Source organism: Arachis ipaensis, chromosome B06 (assembly GCF_000816755.2).
Source record: "Arachis ipaensis cultivar K30076 chromosome B06, Araip1.1, whole genome shotgun sequence".
Taxonomy (NCBI): domain Eukaryota; kingdom Viridiplantae; phylum Streptophyta; class Magnoliopsida; order Fabales; family Fabaceae; genus Arachis; species Arachis ipaensis.
The window spans coordinates 114,537,545-114,555,036 of NC_029790.2; positions in this window are offsets into that span (position 1 = coordinate 114,537,545).

Below are 17,492 nucleotides of genomic sequence, written 5' to 3' on the forward strand. Positions count from 1 at the left end.
CCAACATGCACCTCAATAGGATTAGTAATCAGTAGAGTAAATTAGAATTTGAACTTTACCTTAATTTTATCCACGAATTGAAAGTATTTTTAAAACTTAATTATATCTTATTCACAGGTTAAGAATCTCTTAACTCTAACCCTACTCGTACCCTAAAGTTCTCAACCCTACTGTTACGATGGGTAACCGGAGATTATTGGGTTGGATTCGTTTGGCTGGCCCAATCGTTAGAATGAGGGAGTATCCAAGCGGATTGATGCTCCAAGGCCCCCGTCCGACTTCGGTATGAGAGAATGGGGGGTGGTACCTGTAAAGACACTCCGATGCCAAAGTCAGCAAAGGGAGCAAAACAGGTCTAGAGAGTATTGGGCTTAGTGATACCTGAGAAGTGTCAGTGTATTTATAGTGGTGAACCCATAACCACCGTTGGTGTAGTTCCGTTATTCATGGGGAATAACCGTCCATTTATCTTAGGGAGGTTGAGATATGGCTCCAGGAAGTGGGTTGAGAGATTTTAGGGGCAGTTACTCATTTGAATGGGTGTTTATCTGCCAGCTAATCTTCGTCCCGACTTCTTTAGAGCAAGTCGTGGTAGAACCGACTTCGTGGGGTGAAGGTCGGTATAGAGCGAGGCTTAATCCTTTGGATTGGTCCTTTCGTTTGGACCTGAGCCTTATCATTGGGCCAGGGTATGAACAGTGCCCCTACTCGAGCCCAATTTCTTTTAAGATTTGGGTTCGAGTATTCTACTCGGGGTCGTAGCCGACTTGGGAGGGAACCTACGTGATTGTTCGGAACCGACGTGACTTTCGTGACTTTTGGTTTTCACATTTACGTCTAATCAAACGTCGCGTCCGTTAGGGGTTTGCGTAGGTTTTAATTACCTTGGTAACGGTGCGCCCATTAATGACTGTTTTCTGTTTTTACCATTATGCTCCTAACGTGCCTATAAATGCCTTCCCTCTCTTTCGTTGTGTCGTTTCTGCGTTTTTCAAATTTTCTTCTCTTCTGTACGTGGGGCATTCTTTGTTTGAAGGCTTGCATCTTCCTCTACCTTGTTTCCAGGCAAAGGTTAGTCTTTTTCTCCTCTTCTCTTTTATGAAATGCTTCTGTTTGCATGTCTTTATTCTTTAGATAGAGAGAAGTTGATTCGTAGGCTCTAATTCCGTATTCCCCTTAGAGACCATGTTTTTTATTTTCTTTTCTTTTTTCTTTGTAGGTTTCACTCGCCTTTTTAGGAAAAGAAATGTCTTCCGTAGAAATTCTTGCTCAGTGGGTCGATGTCACAGTCTTAGGAGAGGAACCTCTGGTTGACACTGATTTTATTACTGACCTTCGCACTCGTCATCGGCTCTGCACCTCTGATGAGGATGAGCCAAAGTATGAACTGCTTGTCCCGGGTCCGGAAGACCGGGTTTGCTTCGGGAGGGCTACTGAGACGGCCCCACATTTCTTCTTTATGTATGAGAGCATGATTACCCGTTTGGGTGTTTTCCTTCCATTTTCTGATTTCGAAATTGCTGTTTTACGTCACTGCCGTGTTGTACCTACCCAGCTTCACCCAAACTCTTGGGGTTTTCTGAAAATATACTAGTTCATCAGCCATACTTTAGACTTTCCGACCTCTTTGAGAATTTTCTTTTATCTCTTCCACATGACCAAGCCCCTCAGTGGGCAAAATAATAAGCAACAATGGGTGTCTTTCTGAGCTATACAAGGTCGGAGAGTTTTCACCCTTTTTGATGAATCCTTTCATGACTTCAAAAATTATTTTTTCAATGTTCAAGGCGTAGAGGGTCACCACCCCTTTTTCTTGGATGAGAATTCTTCCCCTCGCTTTCCCTTGTACTGGTTAGAGGCTTTCCCCTGTGAGAAATATGGTTTGGAGGATCTGGATGAGGTGGAGGCAGCCATTGTAGGGTTCCTCCGAGAAGTATGCAAGAGGGCCCCATATCTGGATACCAAAAAATTTCTCCAGGAGTCGTCGTCTTTTGTCCAGACACAACTAGGTAGCTTTTATCTACTTCGTTTCCGACTTGTTTCTACCGACTTTACCGACTTGTTTTACTAATTATTTTCTTTTACAGAGATGGTGAGGAAGAATTCCAATGAGTCTTACCAGAGAGTCCAGGAGGCCAAGGCGAGGTCTCGCGCCAGAACCGGTGGTGCCAGGGTAAATAGCTCTCCTCTTCCTCTTCCTCCCCTTCTTCCCGAAATTTGGGGACTCCTTCTCAACCCATTGTTATCCCTGCTTCAGCTTCTTCTCAGCCGTCCCCTCCTCCTCGACCTTCTCCTGAGCCAGAGAAGAAGAAGCGCAAGGCTTTAGAGTCTGGCTCTTCTTTTGAAGGTGAGGCTAAGGTTGATGCTCCTGAATTTATCCGAAAGTTCATCTATCTCCATACCCGTATAGGTATGGATGATGTTTCTATTCGAAACCACCTCACTATTCTGGCTGAGGAGAGCATCAGGGCGGCGGGAATTTGTGTCAAGTTCCTTGATATTTTTGAGAAAACTCCTCTTAGCTCTCTGGGTTCAACCTCTAAGGTTGAAGAGTTGGAGGGAAGGCTTCTCATATATCAGGAACATGAGAAGGAGTTGAAGAAGGAGGTTGCCAAATTGAAGGAGGAGAGGGATGGCCTCCGAGAGAAGGAGAGCAAGTTACAAGCCCTATGTAACATGGAGGAGAGCTTGAGAAAGAAGGCGCAGGAGAGTTATCAGAGTTTATTTGAGGACCTTGTGGCTGTAAGGAGGGACTTGTTGAACTCTCGGACTGCCTATGCCGAGTTGGAGGACTCTATTGCTGAGGGGGCCGAGGAGGCCTGGAGGATTTTTAAGGAGCAGATCGGAGTTCTTGCTCCCGACCTGGATCTCTCTCCTTTGGATCCTAACAAGGTCGTTATTGATGGTGCCATAGTTTATCCCCCAGCTCCCGAGGTCGTCACCGAGTCAGATTTGAAGACTCGGGGGCAGAGAATCATTGAGTCCCCTCCTCGTCAAAAGGATGTTCCGAGTTCCTCAAGACCTCACGGTGCCTCTTCTTCGACTCCTATGGACACTTCTCTCCCTGGTTCTGATGGCGCTCCGACTCCTCTTCCCGACTCTGGTGGTGATCTGACTACTCCCTTTGGTCCTGGTGGTGATGCTCTTTAAAAATTTGTTGGCTATATGGGGGCCCGGCCTGTGGGTCCCCTCTTTTTTAAACTCTTTATATTTGTGGTGGTGGTATGTTGACATTTGCCTTGGCCTTTTATGGCCGTAAAAAAAAATATTTATAATTGCCCTTTTTTGGATAAGGGTTTTATTTAACAAAAATACCCTTTTTGGTATAAGGGTTTCAGCTACCTTTTTGTGTGTATGCTTTCTGATTTTGATTTTTCGAAGTCCCTTTAATCTTTTCTGAAAACCTTTTGCTTGTCTGCCTTTCTAAGCCTTTTCGCTTTAAGGACTTTAGGACAACCTTTAAGCTTTTTCCTAGGTTTTTCGATATCTTTTTTGTTATTCCTTATACTCAACTTTGTTTTATTGAGTTCTATGACTTAGGTTATTTTTGCAATGCGTTTTCTTTTCTACTCGGTTTTTCATTTCGACTTATGAGTCGGAATGTCTCCGAGTTTCTCACGATCAACTTTTATAACCTCTTTACACCGACTTGTACCTAGTCGTTTTATCCTGACGACCATCTAGGTCGGTTCATGGGATTTTCACGTTTTGTCGAGCTTAAGTCGGCGCGTTTCGTAGGAAGAAAAATAAACGAGAAGGAATTTATAAGAGATATTGTAAAATATCTTTATTAATTTGGGAAGGTACTTTACTGCTACTAAGGGTTTTTAATAATCTTTTCCCCCTTAGCCTCTACTATGATGCCTCATTAAAAACCCTTCTTCAGAAAAAACCCTTTAATGTTTGGGAAAAAATTGTGAAGTTGGGAAAAGAGTACATCAGGGAGTAGAGTTCGCTTTTAACTATAGTACCTTTTCATATTACAAGCATACCACGATCTTGGTAACTCGGTGCCGTTTAGGTCGGTCACCTTATAATAACCTTTTCCTAAGACCTCGCTAACTTTGTAGGGTCCTTTCCAATTGGCAGCGAGTTTTCCTTCCCCCAATTTGTTGACTCCTATGTCGTTTCTGATTAAGACCAGATCGCTTAGTGCGAAACTTCTTCGAATGACTTTCTTGTTGTATCTGGTAGTCATCCTTTGCTTCAGCGCTGCTTCTCTTATCTGGGCTTGTTCTCGGACTTCGGGGAGCAACTCGAGCTCCTCTTTGTGCCCCTGTATGTTTCCGATTTCATCATGGAGAATCATTCTTGGGCTTTGCTCACTGATTTCCACTGGTATCATAGCTTCTACCCCATAGACAAGTCGAAAGGGTGTTTCTCCAGTTGCAGATTGGGGTGTCGTCTGATAAGCCCACAACACTTGGGGGAGCTCCTCTGTCCAGGCTCCTTTTGCATCTTGTAGTATTTTCTTTAGCCCCGCCAGTATGACTTTGTTGGCTGCCTCGGCTTGTCCATTTGCTTGTGGGTGTTCCACTGAGGTGAACTGGTGTTTGATTTTTATACTGGCCACTAGGCTTCTGAAGGTGGAATCGGTGAACTGTGTTCCATTATCCGTGGTAATGGAGTGAGGTATCCCATACCTTGTGATGATATTTTTGTAGAGGAACCTCCGACTTCTCTGGGCGGTGATGGTGGCCAATGGTTCTGCTTCTATCCACTTTGTGAAGTAGTCTATTCCCACAATTAAGTATTTGACTTGCCCTGGCACCTGGGGAAAAGGACCTAACAAATCCATTCTCCATTTTGCGAAGGGCCATGGAGAAGTTATACTAATGAGCTCCTCGGGGGGAGCTACGTGGAAATTTGCATGTATTTGGCAAGGTTAGCATTTTTTCACAAATTCTGTGGCATCTTTCTGCAAGGTCGGCCAGTAGAATCCAGCTCGGATTACTTTTCTGGCTAGCGACCTGGCTCCGAGATGGTTTCTGCAGATCCCATTGTGGACCTCCTCAGCTCCTCTAGCACTTCAGTGGTCCTTGAGGTCGGTACGCACTTCAACAATGGCGTTGATATTCTTCTTTTATAAAGGATATTTTTCATCAGAGTGTAATATTGTGCTTTCCTTCGAATTTTCTTGGCCTCTTTTTCCTTTTTGGGGAGGATGCCGAATTTTAGGTATTCGACCAGAGGATTCATCCATCCGAGATTTAGCCCGGATACCTCAAGGACATCTTGTTTGCCCTCTGCTTTTACTACAGAGGGCTCTTGGAGAGTTTCCTAGATCAGGCTTCTATTATTCCCTCCTGGCTTAGTACTCGCTAACTTGGAGAGGGCGTCTGCTCTGCTATTGAGATCCCGAGTTATATGCTTAACTTCGGTTTTGGCAAAGCGTCCGAGGTATTCCAGAGTTTTTTCCAGGTATCTCTTCATGTTTGGGTCTTTGGCCTGATACTCTCCATTTATCTGGGAGGTCACCACCTGAGAGTCACTGTATATCATCACTTTTGTCGCACCGACCTCTTCTGCCAGCTTCAATCCTGCAATCAGGGCTTCATATTCTGCCTGATTATTTGAAGCTGAGAATTCGAATTTGAGGGATACCTCTATTTGAGTTCCCCTTTCATCCGCCAGTATTATGCCTGCACCGCTTCCTGTTTTATTTGAGGATCCATCTACATAGAGTTCCCATGTAGTTGGCTTTTCCTCTTGGTCTCCTGCGTACTCAGCTATGAAGTCGGTGAGGCATTGGGCTTTGATTGCTGTCCGAGTTTCATACTTCAAATTGAACTCGGAGAGCTCTATTGCCCATTGAACCATTCTTCCCGCAACATCCGTCTTCTGGAGGATTTGCTTCATGGGTTGGTTCGTTCGGACTCTTATTGTATGTGCTTGAAAGTAAGGCCGTAGCCTTCGTGAGGCTATTACTAAGGAGTAGGCAAACTTCTCTAGTTTGTGGTACCTTAGCTTGGGGCCTTGTAGAACTTTGCTGATGAAGTAGACTGGATGGTGTCCGACCTCGTCCTCCCTTATCAGGGCTGATGCGACAGCTTTGTCTGCTACAGACAAATAAAGGACGAGATCTTCCCCGGCTAGAGGTCGGGTTAGGATTGGTGGTTGACTCAAGAGCCTTTTAAACTCCTGGATTGCTTCTTCGTATTCCGGAGTCCATTTGAACTGGCATCCCTTTCTTAATAAAGAAAACAGTGGAAGGGATTTGAGTGTTGATCCTGTCAAGAACCTGGAGAGGGCTGCAAGTCGGCCATTCAATTGCTGAACCTCTCTTAAGCAAGTCGGGCTTTTCATTTCCAGGATAGCTATACACTTATCGGGATTTGCTTCAATTCCTCTCTGTGTTAGCATAAAACCTAGGAATTTTCCAGCCTCCACCGCGAAGGCACACTTTGCGGGATTTAGCCTCATCCCGTGTAGCCTTATGGTGTCGAAGACTTGTGAGAGGTCTGATAAGAGGTCGACTTCTTCCTTGGTTTTTACTAGCATGTCGTCGACGTAGACTTCCATTAAGCTCCCAAGGTGAGGGGCGAATACCTTATTCATCAGCCTTTGGTATGTGGCCCCTGCATTTTTCAATCCAAATGGCATGACCACATAGCAAAAATTAGCTCTGGGCGTGATGAATGATGTTTTCTCCTGGTCTGGCTCATACATCGGGATTTGGTTATATCCCGAGTAGGCATCCATGAACGACAAGTATTGATATCCCGAGCTAGAGTCTACTAGGGTATCAATACTCGGGAGTGAATAAGGGTCTTTGGGACATGCTTTATTTAAGTCGGTGTAGTCAACACACATCCTCCAATTGCCGTTTTGCTTCTTGACTAGAACTACATTTGCAAGCTATGTTGGATATTTAACTTCTCTAATGAAGCCGGCTTCTAGGAGTGCTTGAACTTGCTCTTCCACCACTAGGGCTCATTCCGGGCCGAGCTTGTGTCTTTTCTGTTGTACAGGTCGGGATCCCGGATGTACCGAGAGCTTGTGGGACATGAGCTCGGGGTCTATCCCGGGCATGTCGGAAGCCTTCCAGGCGAAGAGGTCAGAATTGTCTCTTAGGAGCTTAGTCAAACCTTGCTTTAGGGTCTCCCCTAGGTTGGCTCCTATGCTGGTATTCTTCCCTTCCTCTTCGCCGACCTATATCTCTTCAGTTTTTCCTCCTCGCTGTGGTTGTAGCTCTTCTTTGGCCCTTGCACCACCAAGCTCTATGGTGTGAACCTCTTTGCCTTTTCCCCTCAGGTTCAGGCTTTCATTGTAACACTTTCTTGCCAACTTCTGGTCTCCCCGCACTGTTGCTATTCCCGCAGGTGTCGGAAATTTCATGCAAAGATGGGGGGTAGACACCACCGCTCCGAGTCAATTCAGGGTAGTTCTGCCGATTAGGGCGTTGTATGCTGACCCTACGTCGATGACTATAAAGTCTATACTCAGAGTTTTGGATTTTTTCCCCTTTCCGAAGGTAGTGTGGAGGGGTAGAAATCCTAGTGGTTTTATTGGCGTATCGCCTAGCCCGTACAAGGTGTCGGGGTAGGCTCTTAATTCCTTTTCATCCAGCCCCAGTTTGTCAAACGCGGGCTTGAAAAGGATATCCGCTGAGCTTCCTTGATCTACTAGGGTTCTGTGGAGATGGGAATTAGCTAGGATCATAGTTATTACCACTGGATCGTCGTGTCCAGGGATTACTCCTTGCCCATCCTCTTTTGTAAATGAGATAGTGGGGAGGTCGGATGATTCATTTCCGACCTGGTATACTCGCTTGAGGTGTCTTTTGCGAGCGGACTTGGTGAGTCCCCCTCCCGCGAATCCGCCTGAGATCATATGTATATGTCTCTCCGGAGTCTACGGTGGTGGGTCTCTTCTATCCGCATCGTCTCGCTTTCTCTACCCATGATTGTCCGACCTTTCTATGAGATATCTGTCAAGTCGGCCTTCTCTGGCCAGCTTTTCTATCACATTTTTAAGGTCGTAACAGTCATTTGTCGAGTGACCATATATTTTATGGTACTCACAGTAGTCGCTGCGACTCCCCCTTTTTTATTTTTAATGGGCCTGGGAGGTGGCAGCTTTTCAGTATTGCAAATTTCTCTGTATATGTCCACTATAGAAACCTTTAGAGGAGTATAAGAGTGATATTTCCTGGGCCTGTCAGGACTGAGGTCTTCTTTCTTCTTGGGCTCCCTTTCTCTCTCTTTTATTGAGGGAAGGTGCCCAGGTCGCCAGCTCGACTCTCTCAGCCTGGCATTTTCCTCCATGTTGATGTACTTTTTAGCTCTTTCTTGTACATCACTCAGGGAGGTGGGGTGCCTTTTTGATATGGACTGTGAGAAGGAACCTTCCTGTTCCGAGGGTTACCTGAAACTGGAGGTCGATCTTGGATGAGATCTTCTGTACTGGTCAGAGCTGTTGTGTCCGACTTGTTGATGGTGGCCGGAGCCGCCGCGTCCGACTTGTTGATGATGGCCGGAGCCACCGCGTCCGACTTGTTGGACTGGCTGCACTGCTGATCCTTGGCCACCGGAGGGTGGGGGTACCTGCAAGAGACTCCGATGCTTAAGTTAGCATGGGTATTAAACAGGTTTTATGTAGAATCAGAGTATGAGTTATACCTGGGTGCTCCAGTGTATTTATAGTAGCGTGGGCTGACCTTTAAGATAAGTTAGTTATCATATCTTATCTTATCTTATCTTGAGTGAGGTCAGCTTATCTTCAAGGGAACCGCCTTTATCTCTGTGGGCTGGGATTGCCTTTGGATTCTGGGTCGTGTTCCTCTATTTGGGCCCTTCTATTGGGCTTTGCTGTCGATTTGGCCGAGTTCTTCGTAAAGAAGTCGGTCCACTTGACCTGAATTGGTCGGTCGCTTTGCTACTGAACATCCCGGTTCGGACAGCTCGACCCTGGGTATGAACAGTGCTCCTGCTTGAGCTCGGTCTTCTTTTTGAGGCCGAATTCTCGACTTCGATCCCCCTTTTTTTTAGTGAAGCCGAACTCAAGCATTTTGTCGATTTTCTTGCAGCAGCTTTTTTGAATGTAGAACGTTTTCCTCTAAAAGCGCGCCATTTTATATTAGCGCTTTGTCCTGGGGAACGTGTGAGGATTTAATGCCCTAATTAATTAGCTTTAATTGCTCCGTTTTTCCTTTGGCTCTTTATTTTGATTTTTGAATAGTCAGAGACGGTTTCTCTTCTTTGCTCTTTCGTAACTTCTTCATCATTTTCTCCATTATTCTCGTTCTCTGTTTTTCGCCTTCACTTCTTCTTTTCTTTCGTGGCGGCATTGCCTGGCGATTATCGGAACGACTTACATCTTTTCCTTTGAAGCTTTCTCTTCTCCAGGTGAGTTCCATTCGCATTTTTTTTCTCTTTCGCTGCTTTTGGCTTTTTTGTGATTAAGTTGCGATTTTGCTTTGAGGGAAGTTTGGACCTTTCTGCTTTGGTTGTAGTCGTAATGCGTGTTCTGAGTCTTTTCGCCTTTCCTATTGCTTTGATGTGTTTTAGGGCTTTCTGCATGTTATTTCTTGTTTGTGCTTTTGATGATAACGCATTTGATTCTTGGAAAAAAGGGGGCTGGTGTCTTTGATGATTTTGGTATGCTCGGTGTTGGTACTTGCCTTTTACTTGGTTTCGAAAAAAGTTTGCACCTTTCCTCTTGACCGTTTTTACTAAACTGTAGAAATAGCGCTTTCTTCTGATAAACCGTATGAGAGCGATCCTTTTTGTATTTTCGCTTTCTTTTTTATTTTTCTTTCTGAGAGGTACTAGGGTGCGAGTTGTGGATTTTTTCTGGAAACTTTGCCTGATTATTGCCTCCAAAGGATGCCCCAAGATTTTGGTTTGAGTCTTGGGGTTTTCCTTTTCTGTGTGATCTTCCTGCATCGTGTTGAGTTGTTTTCCCTTGTTCGAGATGTTTTTAGTAATCCCCTCTTCTTTCTTTACTTTGTAGGATTTAGTTGGCCTCATGTCTTCTCGCAATAACATTGTAGAGATGTCTTCCAGAGTTCCCGAGGGGATGTCCGATTGGCTGGACTCCCTTGTTTTGTTGTGTGTTTCTATTGTGGATGCTGAATTTTGCACAGAGCTGAGGAAGCGCCATAGGATTTGTGCTAACGGTTCCTGCGAGGGTGATTATGAGCTTGTTGATCCTGATTCTGATGAGAGAGTCTGTTTTCCGACTTCCGTCGAGGGGGAGCGTCCCTCTTTCTATGCTTATGAATACTTTTTCAGCCAATTGAACGTTACTTTCCCTTTTACCGCTTTTGAAACTGATTTGTTGTGGTCTTGCAACATTGCCCCATCTCAGCTGCATCCAAACTCTTGGGGTTTTATCAAAATATTTCAGCTTCTTTGTCAAGAGTTGGGTATAACACCTTCCGAGACTCTTTTCCTTTATCTTTTTATCTCGGCCAAACCTGGGGGTTCCTCTAAAAAGAAAGCTTCCTGGGTTTCTTTTAGGTCGGCCCAGGGGCATAAAGTCTTTGCTATGTATGATGAGTCGTTTAAAGATTTTAAGAACTACTTCTTCCGAGTCCGTGCTATTGAGGGGGTTCGCTCCTTTTTTCTTGATGAAAATGATGAACCTGTTTTTCCTCTGGAGTAGCAAAAGAATGTAAGAGTGCCACGCTACACGTGGGAAATGCTTAGTCAGGTTGAGCGGGCCTTTGTGGTCGTTCTTGAAGATTTGTGGGGGAAGCCGCCCCACCTGGATACGAAGAGATTTTTGAGTGATCCATCGTTGGTTCGGGCTGCTTTGGGTATTGTCTGATTTATTTTTATACTTGCTCCCGAGCTTTGTTTCTCCTGTGTTGTAACAATTCTTTTGTTTTTTGTGTTTTTCAGAGATGTCGAAGAATAATGATTCTATGAGAGCCTATAAGAAGGCGAAGAAGGCGACCGCAGCACTAAACCTCTCGGCCAAAGCAGCTGGAGAGGGATCTTCCCAGCCTCTGGTTAAACCTCCTATACCGAGTTCTCCTGGGCCGAGGAGAGCAATTCCTACCTCTCGGGTCCGTCAGGTTGATCCTCCACAATCTTCCGTTGCGGCTCCTGGTCCCCCTCCTAGTAAGAAGCAAAGGACAGCTGAACCTTTCAATCTTGACGCTCCTGACTTTGATGCAGTTGAGTTTGTAGATCAACAAGTCGGTCCTTATGGTGTTCTTCCTATGGACGACGCGTCGATTCTTCATCATTTTGATTACATCACTCGTAGTGGTATCAAGTTGGCGCATATGAGGGCGGCCCTATATCGGACTGCTCAAAGTCTCCCTCTTCATGCCACTAAAGCTTTTATGGAGGAGGCCAAATAGGAGTTTGATCGGATGAAGGATTTGAAAGGGGAGCTTGAAGTAAGGGTGGCCAGGTTGGAGAAAGATTTAGAGAATGAGAAGGCTATATCTACTTCCTTGGCTGGCTCTCTGAAACTGGCCGAGGACACGGCTATGCGGCACAAGGATAGTTATTTGACATCTTACCGGGAGGTGTTGCGCCTAAGAGAAGAATTGGAGAATGCCCGGGAGAATTACTCCGAACTTCAAGGTCACCTTGTTGGCAGTGTAACTGCTGCCTATGGAAATCTGAAGGCACAAGTTCGGGTTATTGCTCCCGAGGCTGATCTGAGCCTCTTTAGTTTGGAGAACGTTGTCAGGGATGGCAAGGTTGTCCCTGATGACGAGGATGAGGATGATGTCGATCCTCCCCCTATAGCTTCTACCAAGGTGTCGACTCCTGCTGTCCCTGCCGAGGTGGGTCCTCCTGTTTCTGATCCCAACTGCCAGATTCTGAATCGGGATGACGGTACGGTAGATGCCGTTCTTCTCCAGACTCGGCCTCCGTCTCCTGATGCTGCTAAAAAGTCTTCTGATTCTTAACTTTTTATATTTATTCTGGACATGTGGTTGGCCCGGCCTGTGGGCTTTATTAAACTCTTTACGTTTTGCTGACACTTTCCTTTTGCTCGCCTTAGCAACTTTTGTTTTTTTTTATAAAAAACAAATGGTAGCATGCTTTAGCTTCTTTGTGGTAGGTTTTGGTTGCCTCCGAGGCTTTTTGACCTTGTGGATTTTATCTTTTGTGCTGGACTTAGTATTTCTTTTTCCGTAAATGTTGGAGCCCTACAGCTTAACCACTTTTTTGGACTGCTTTTGTATTTTGAATTTTGAATCCTTTGTGGTTGTTGCTAGGTAGATCTAACTTGAGTTTTGGTTCGTTCTTCGCTTGATTTGTGACCTGATTCCTTCAAGTTGGTCTCCGAGTTGTTTTCGCAGTCCATTTCCAATCTCTTTCCTGGATCTTTGTCAAATCTCTTTATGGTACTACTTTGATAACTATTAGTAGTAGTAAGAGTCCGACTTGGCGTATCGGTCTCCTTTAAGTTATTTGTAGTCCTCTTTCTTGGATCTTTGTCCGATCTCTTTCAGGGACTACTTTGATAACTTTTAGTGGTAGTAGGAGTCCGACTTGGTTATATCGGTCTCCTTTAAGTTATTTATAGTCCTCTTTTCTTGGATCTTTGTCAGATCTCTTTCAGGGACTACTTTGATAACTTTTAGTGGTAGTAGGAGTCCGACTTAGTTATATCGGTCTCCTTTAAGTTATTTATAGTCCTCTTTCTTGGATCTTTGTCAGATCTCTTTCAGGGACTACTTTGATAACTTTTAGTGGTAGCAGGAGTCCGACTTGGTTATATCGGTCTCCTTTAAGTTATTTATAGTCCTCTTTCTTGGATCTTTGTCAGATCTCTTTCAGGGACTACATTGATAACTTTTAAGTAGTAGGAGTCCGACTTGGTTATATCGGTCTCCTTTAAGTTATTTATAGTCCTCTTTCTTGGATCTTTGTCAGATCTCTTTCAGGGACTACTTTGATAACTTTTAGTGGTAGGCTGACTTTGTCGTATCGAGCCCTTTTAAGTTAAAGTAATCCTCTTTAATAGGGTTGGCCAAACCTCTTTCCAGGGTTTACTTATAACTTGGATTGACTTGGTCCGACTTAGCAACGTCGGCCAGTCTTTAAAGTTATTATTTTAGCGATCCGTAAGACCTCGTCAGGTTCTTTTTAAGATTGCTTTCGATAACTTCTTGCATTATTCTGTGTTCATCTTTGCCAATTTGTAGAAAGTGGTTGTCATCTCTAGATCGTCTTTTGGGTGAATCGCGTTTTCACCTTTATCGGACGATTTGTCTTTATTGTGATCGTACAGTGAAATTATTTTTCACTTTATGTCGATCTGTCGCTTTATAATCGGACGATGAATACTTCAGATTAATGCGTCTTGAAATCTTTGTAGAATATCTCAAAAATATTTTATTTAAAAAAAAAAGGTAGAAATATATACATATAGGATCGTCTGAGTCTCAATCTTGGTGCCTCATTAAAAAACCTTTTCAGGAAAAAGAGTGCATCCAATGATGAGATCTTTTATATACTTTTTTCTAACTGTAGTACCTTCTGAGGTTGCAGGCGTGCCATGACCTGGGAAGCTCCCGTCCATCGAGTTCGGACAGTCTGTAGTAGCCCTTTCCAAGCACTTCTATAACTCGGTAGGGTCCTTTCCAGTTTGCTGCTAGCTTCCCTTCTCCTGGTCGAGTTGTTCCGATATCATTTCGGATTAGGATGAGATCATTTTCTATGAAACTTCTCGGCACCACCTTTTGAGTATATCTGGAAGCCATTCGGCGTTTTAGAGCTTCTTCCCTGATTCGAGCTCTTTCTTGGGTTTCGGGTAACAAGTCGAGCTCTTCTCTCTGAAGTTGGAAGTTCGCTCCTTCATTGTAGTGAACTACTTCTTGGCGATCCTTCCTCGATTTCTACTGGAATCATTGCTTCTGTTCCGTATGCTAATCGGAAGGGGGATTCCTTCGTGGTTGAATGTGGAGTTGTTCGATATGCCCATAGGACCTGTGGCAGCTCTTCTGCCCAGGCTCCCTTTGCATTTTGTAATCTCCGTTTTAGTCCAGCCAATATGACTTTGTTAGCCGCTTCGGTCTGTTCATTGGCTTGTGGATGCTCGACGGAGGTGTACTTGTGCTTTATATTCAGGTCGGCTACTAGTTTTCTGAAGCCTGCATCTGTGAATTGAGTGCCATTGTCTGTAGTTATTGAATATGGAATCCCGAATCTTGTGACGATGTTTCTATATAAGAATTTCCGACTTCTTTGAGCGGTGGCATTTGCTAGGGGTTCTGCTTCGATCCACTTTGTAAAGTAATCTACGCCCACTATGAGAAATTTAACTTGTCCTGACCCCTGTGGGAAGGGGCCGAGAAGGTCAAGTCCCCATTTTGCGAACGGCCAAGGTGAAGTCACGTTGATGAGCTCTTCTGGTGGGGCGATGTAAAAGTTGGCATGTTTTTGACATGGTGGACATGTCTTTACAAATTCTGTGGCTTCTTTTTGTAAAGTTGGCCAATAGAATCCTGCCCGGAGTACTTTTTTGGTGAGAGCTCACGCTCCGAGATGATTACCACAAATGCCGCTATGTATTTCTTCTAGCACTTCCTTTGTGTTGGAGGTCGGTACGCATTTTAGTAAAGGTATTGAGATTCCTCTTTTGTATAGGATGTTGTTTATGATGGTGTAGTATTGTGCCTCCCTTTTTAACTTCTTTGCCTCCTTTTCTTCTGCGGGGAGTGTTCCTTCTTTGAGGTAGTTGATTATGGGGGTCATCCATCCTTGGTCCTGACTTGTTATGGCCAGGACTTGTTCCTCTTCCGAGATTGATGGGTTTTGCAACATTTCCTGGATGAGGCTTCTATTGTTGCCCCCTGGTTTGGTGCTAGCTAGTTTTGAGAGTGCATCAGCTCGGGCATTTCGTTCGCGGGGTATGTGGCAGATTATATATTCCCCAACTTGTCCGAGCAGTTCCTTGGTTTTATCCAAATATTTTTTCATGGTGGGATCTTTGGCTTGGTAGCTCCCTATTATTTGTGATGTGACTACTTGTGAATCACTGTAAATGTTGAATTTTTGAGCTCCGACCTCTTTAGCCAGCTTCAAACCAGCTAACAGTGCTTCATATTCTGCCTGGTTATTGGAGGCCGGGAACCCGAACTTGAGGGAGAGCTCAATTTGGGTTCCTTGGTTGCTTTCTATTATCACGCCTATGCCGCTTCCAGTTTTATTTGAGGAGCCATCCACGTAGAGATTCCATTCTATGGGAGTTTCCGGGGTATCTGTGAATTCTGCGATGAAGTTGGCCAGATATTGTGATTTGATGGCCGTCCGAGCTTCATATTGGAGGTCGAACTCTAATAACTCGACTGCCCATTGTAGGATTCTGCCTGCTAAATCTGTTTTCTGCAGTATTCCTTTTATGGGTTGGTTAGTTCTGACCTTAATGGTATGAGCCTGAAAGTATGGGCGGAGTCGTCGAGATGTTAGGATGAGAGTATATGCAAATTTTTCTATTTTCTGGTAATTCAGCTCAGATCCCTGTAGTGCTTTGCTAATGAAGTAGACGGGTTGTTGCCCATTTTCGTCTTCTCTGACTAGTGCTGAGGCTATCGCTCGGCTTCCTACCGCGAGATATAATATAAGTGGTTCTCCTTCTTGTGGTCGAGATAGGATAGGTGGCCGTCCCAAGAACTCCTTGAAGTCCCGGAAAGCTTGATCACATTCTGTCGTCCATTCGAACTATTTTCCCTTTCTTAAAGTAGCATAGAAGGGGAGAGATCTTATCGCAGCTCCTGCTAAGAATCGGGATAGGGCGGCCAATCTCCCGTTGAGTTGCTGTACCTCTTTGACACAGGCTGGGCTCTTCATGTTGAGTATAGCTTGACATTTGTCTGGATTTGCCTCGATTTCCCTTTGTGTGAGCATGAATCCCAAGAATTTGCCTGCTTCAACTGCGAAGGTATATTTTGCGGGGTTGAGTCGCATGTCATGTTTCCTTATAGCGTTGAATACTTGGGACAGGTCGGACAGTAATGTATTTTCGCTTTGTGTTTTTATCAACATGTCGTCCATGTAAACTTCCATGATTTTCCCGATGTGAGCAGAGAAGACTTTATTCATTAACCTTTGATAAGTAGCTCCCGCGTTTTTGAGACCGAAAGGCATCACGATGTAGCAGTAGTTCGCTTTTGGTGTCAAGAATGATGTTTTTTCTTGATCTGGTGGATACATGGGGATTTGGTTATATCCTGAATAGGCGTCCATAAATGATAGGTATCTATATCCTGAGGAAGCATCTACCAGGGCGTCAATACTTGGGAGTGGATATGGATCTTTTGGGCAGGCTTTGTTGAGATCGGTGTAATCGGTACACATGCGCCACTTCCCATTTGATTTTTTCACCAGAACAACGTTGGCTAGCCATAGTAGGTACTTGACTTCTCTTATGAATCCTGCCTCCAGTAGCGTTTGCACTTGTTCTTCTACAGCTCGGGACCGCTCTGGTCCGAGTTTTCTTCGCTTCTGCTGCACCGGCCGAGATCCTGGATAGACCGCCAACTTGTGGCACATTAACTTAGGGTCTATGCCTGGCATGTCTGCGGCTTTCCATGCGAAGAGGTCGGCATTATCTCGCATGAATTGTATCAGTGAGTTTTTTGAATCTCCTCTTAGGACCGTACCGATATTAGTCGTTTTATCCGGGGTATCTCCAATCTGAACCTTCTCTATCTCGCCCTCTGGGTGCGGACGAAGTTCCTCCCGACGCTGAGCTCCGCAAGCTCAATTGTATGAAACTCTTCTCCTCTTCCTTTAAGGTTTAAGCTCTCGTTATAGCAACGACGTGCCATCCTTTGATCTGCTTTTACCGTGGCTATCCCTTCTATAGTTGGGAATTTCATGCATAGATGTGGGGTTGAGACTATTGCGCCGAGTTGATTGAGTGTTGTCCGACCTATGAGAGCATTGTAGGCTGAACTTACGTCGACTACTATGTAGTCTATTTTGAGGGTCCTAGATTGGTTCCCTTTTCCAAAAGTAGTGTGTAGCGATACGTATCCCAACGGTTGTATCGGGGTGTCTCCTAGTCCAAACAGATTGTTTGGGTATGCTCTAAGTTCCCTTTCGTCTAAACCGAGTTTGTCGAAAGCTGTTTTGAATAAGATGTCGGTAGAACTCCCTTGGTCTACTAGTGTGCGGTGTAGATTGGCGTTTGCTAATATAATTGTGATGACCATGGGATCGTCGTGTCCCGGAATGATGCCGGATGCGTCCTCTTTAGTAAATGTTATCGCCGGGATGTCGGGTGCTTCCTCCTTTCCCTCAACGTGGTATACTTCTTTGAGATATCTCTTTCGGGATGATTTGGAGATCCCACCTCCTGTGAATCCGCCATGTATCATGTGGACGTGTCTTTCTGGTGTCCGAGGTGACCGTTCAGTTCGTCCATTATCTTCGTCTCTCCGTCTTTTTCTTTGGTCATCATCCTGGGTGGCCAGAAATCGATCTAATTTGCCTTCTCTTACCAATTTTTCTATGATGTTTTTCAAGTCGAAGCATTCGTTGGTAGAGTGCCCTTGAATCCGGTGGTATTCA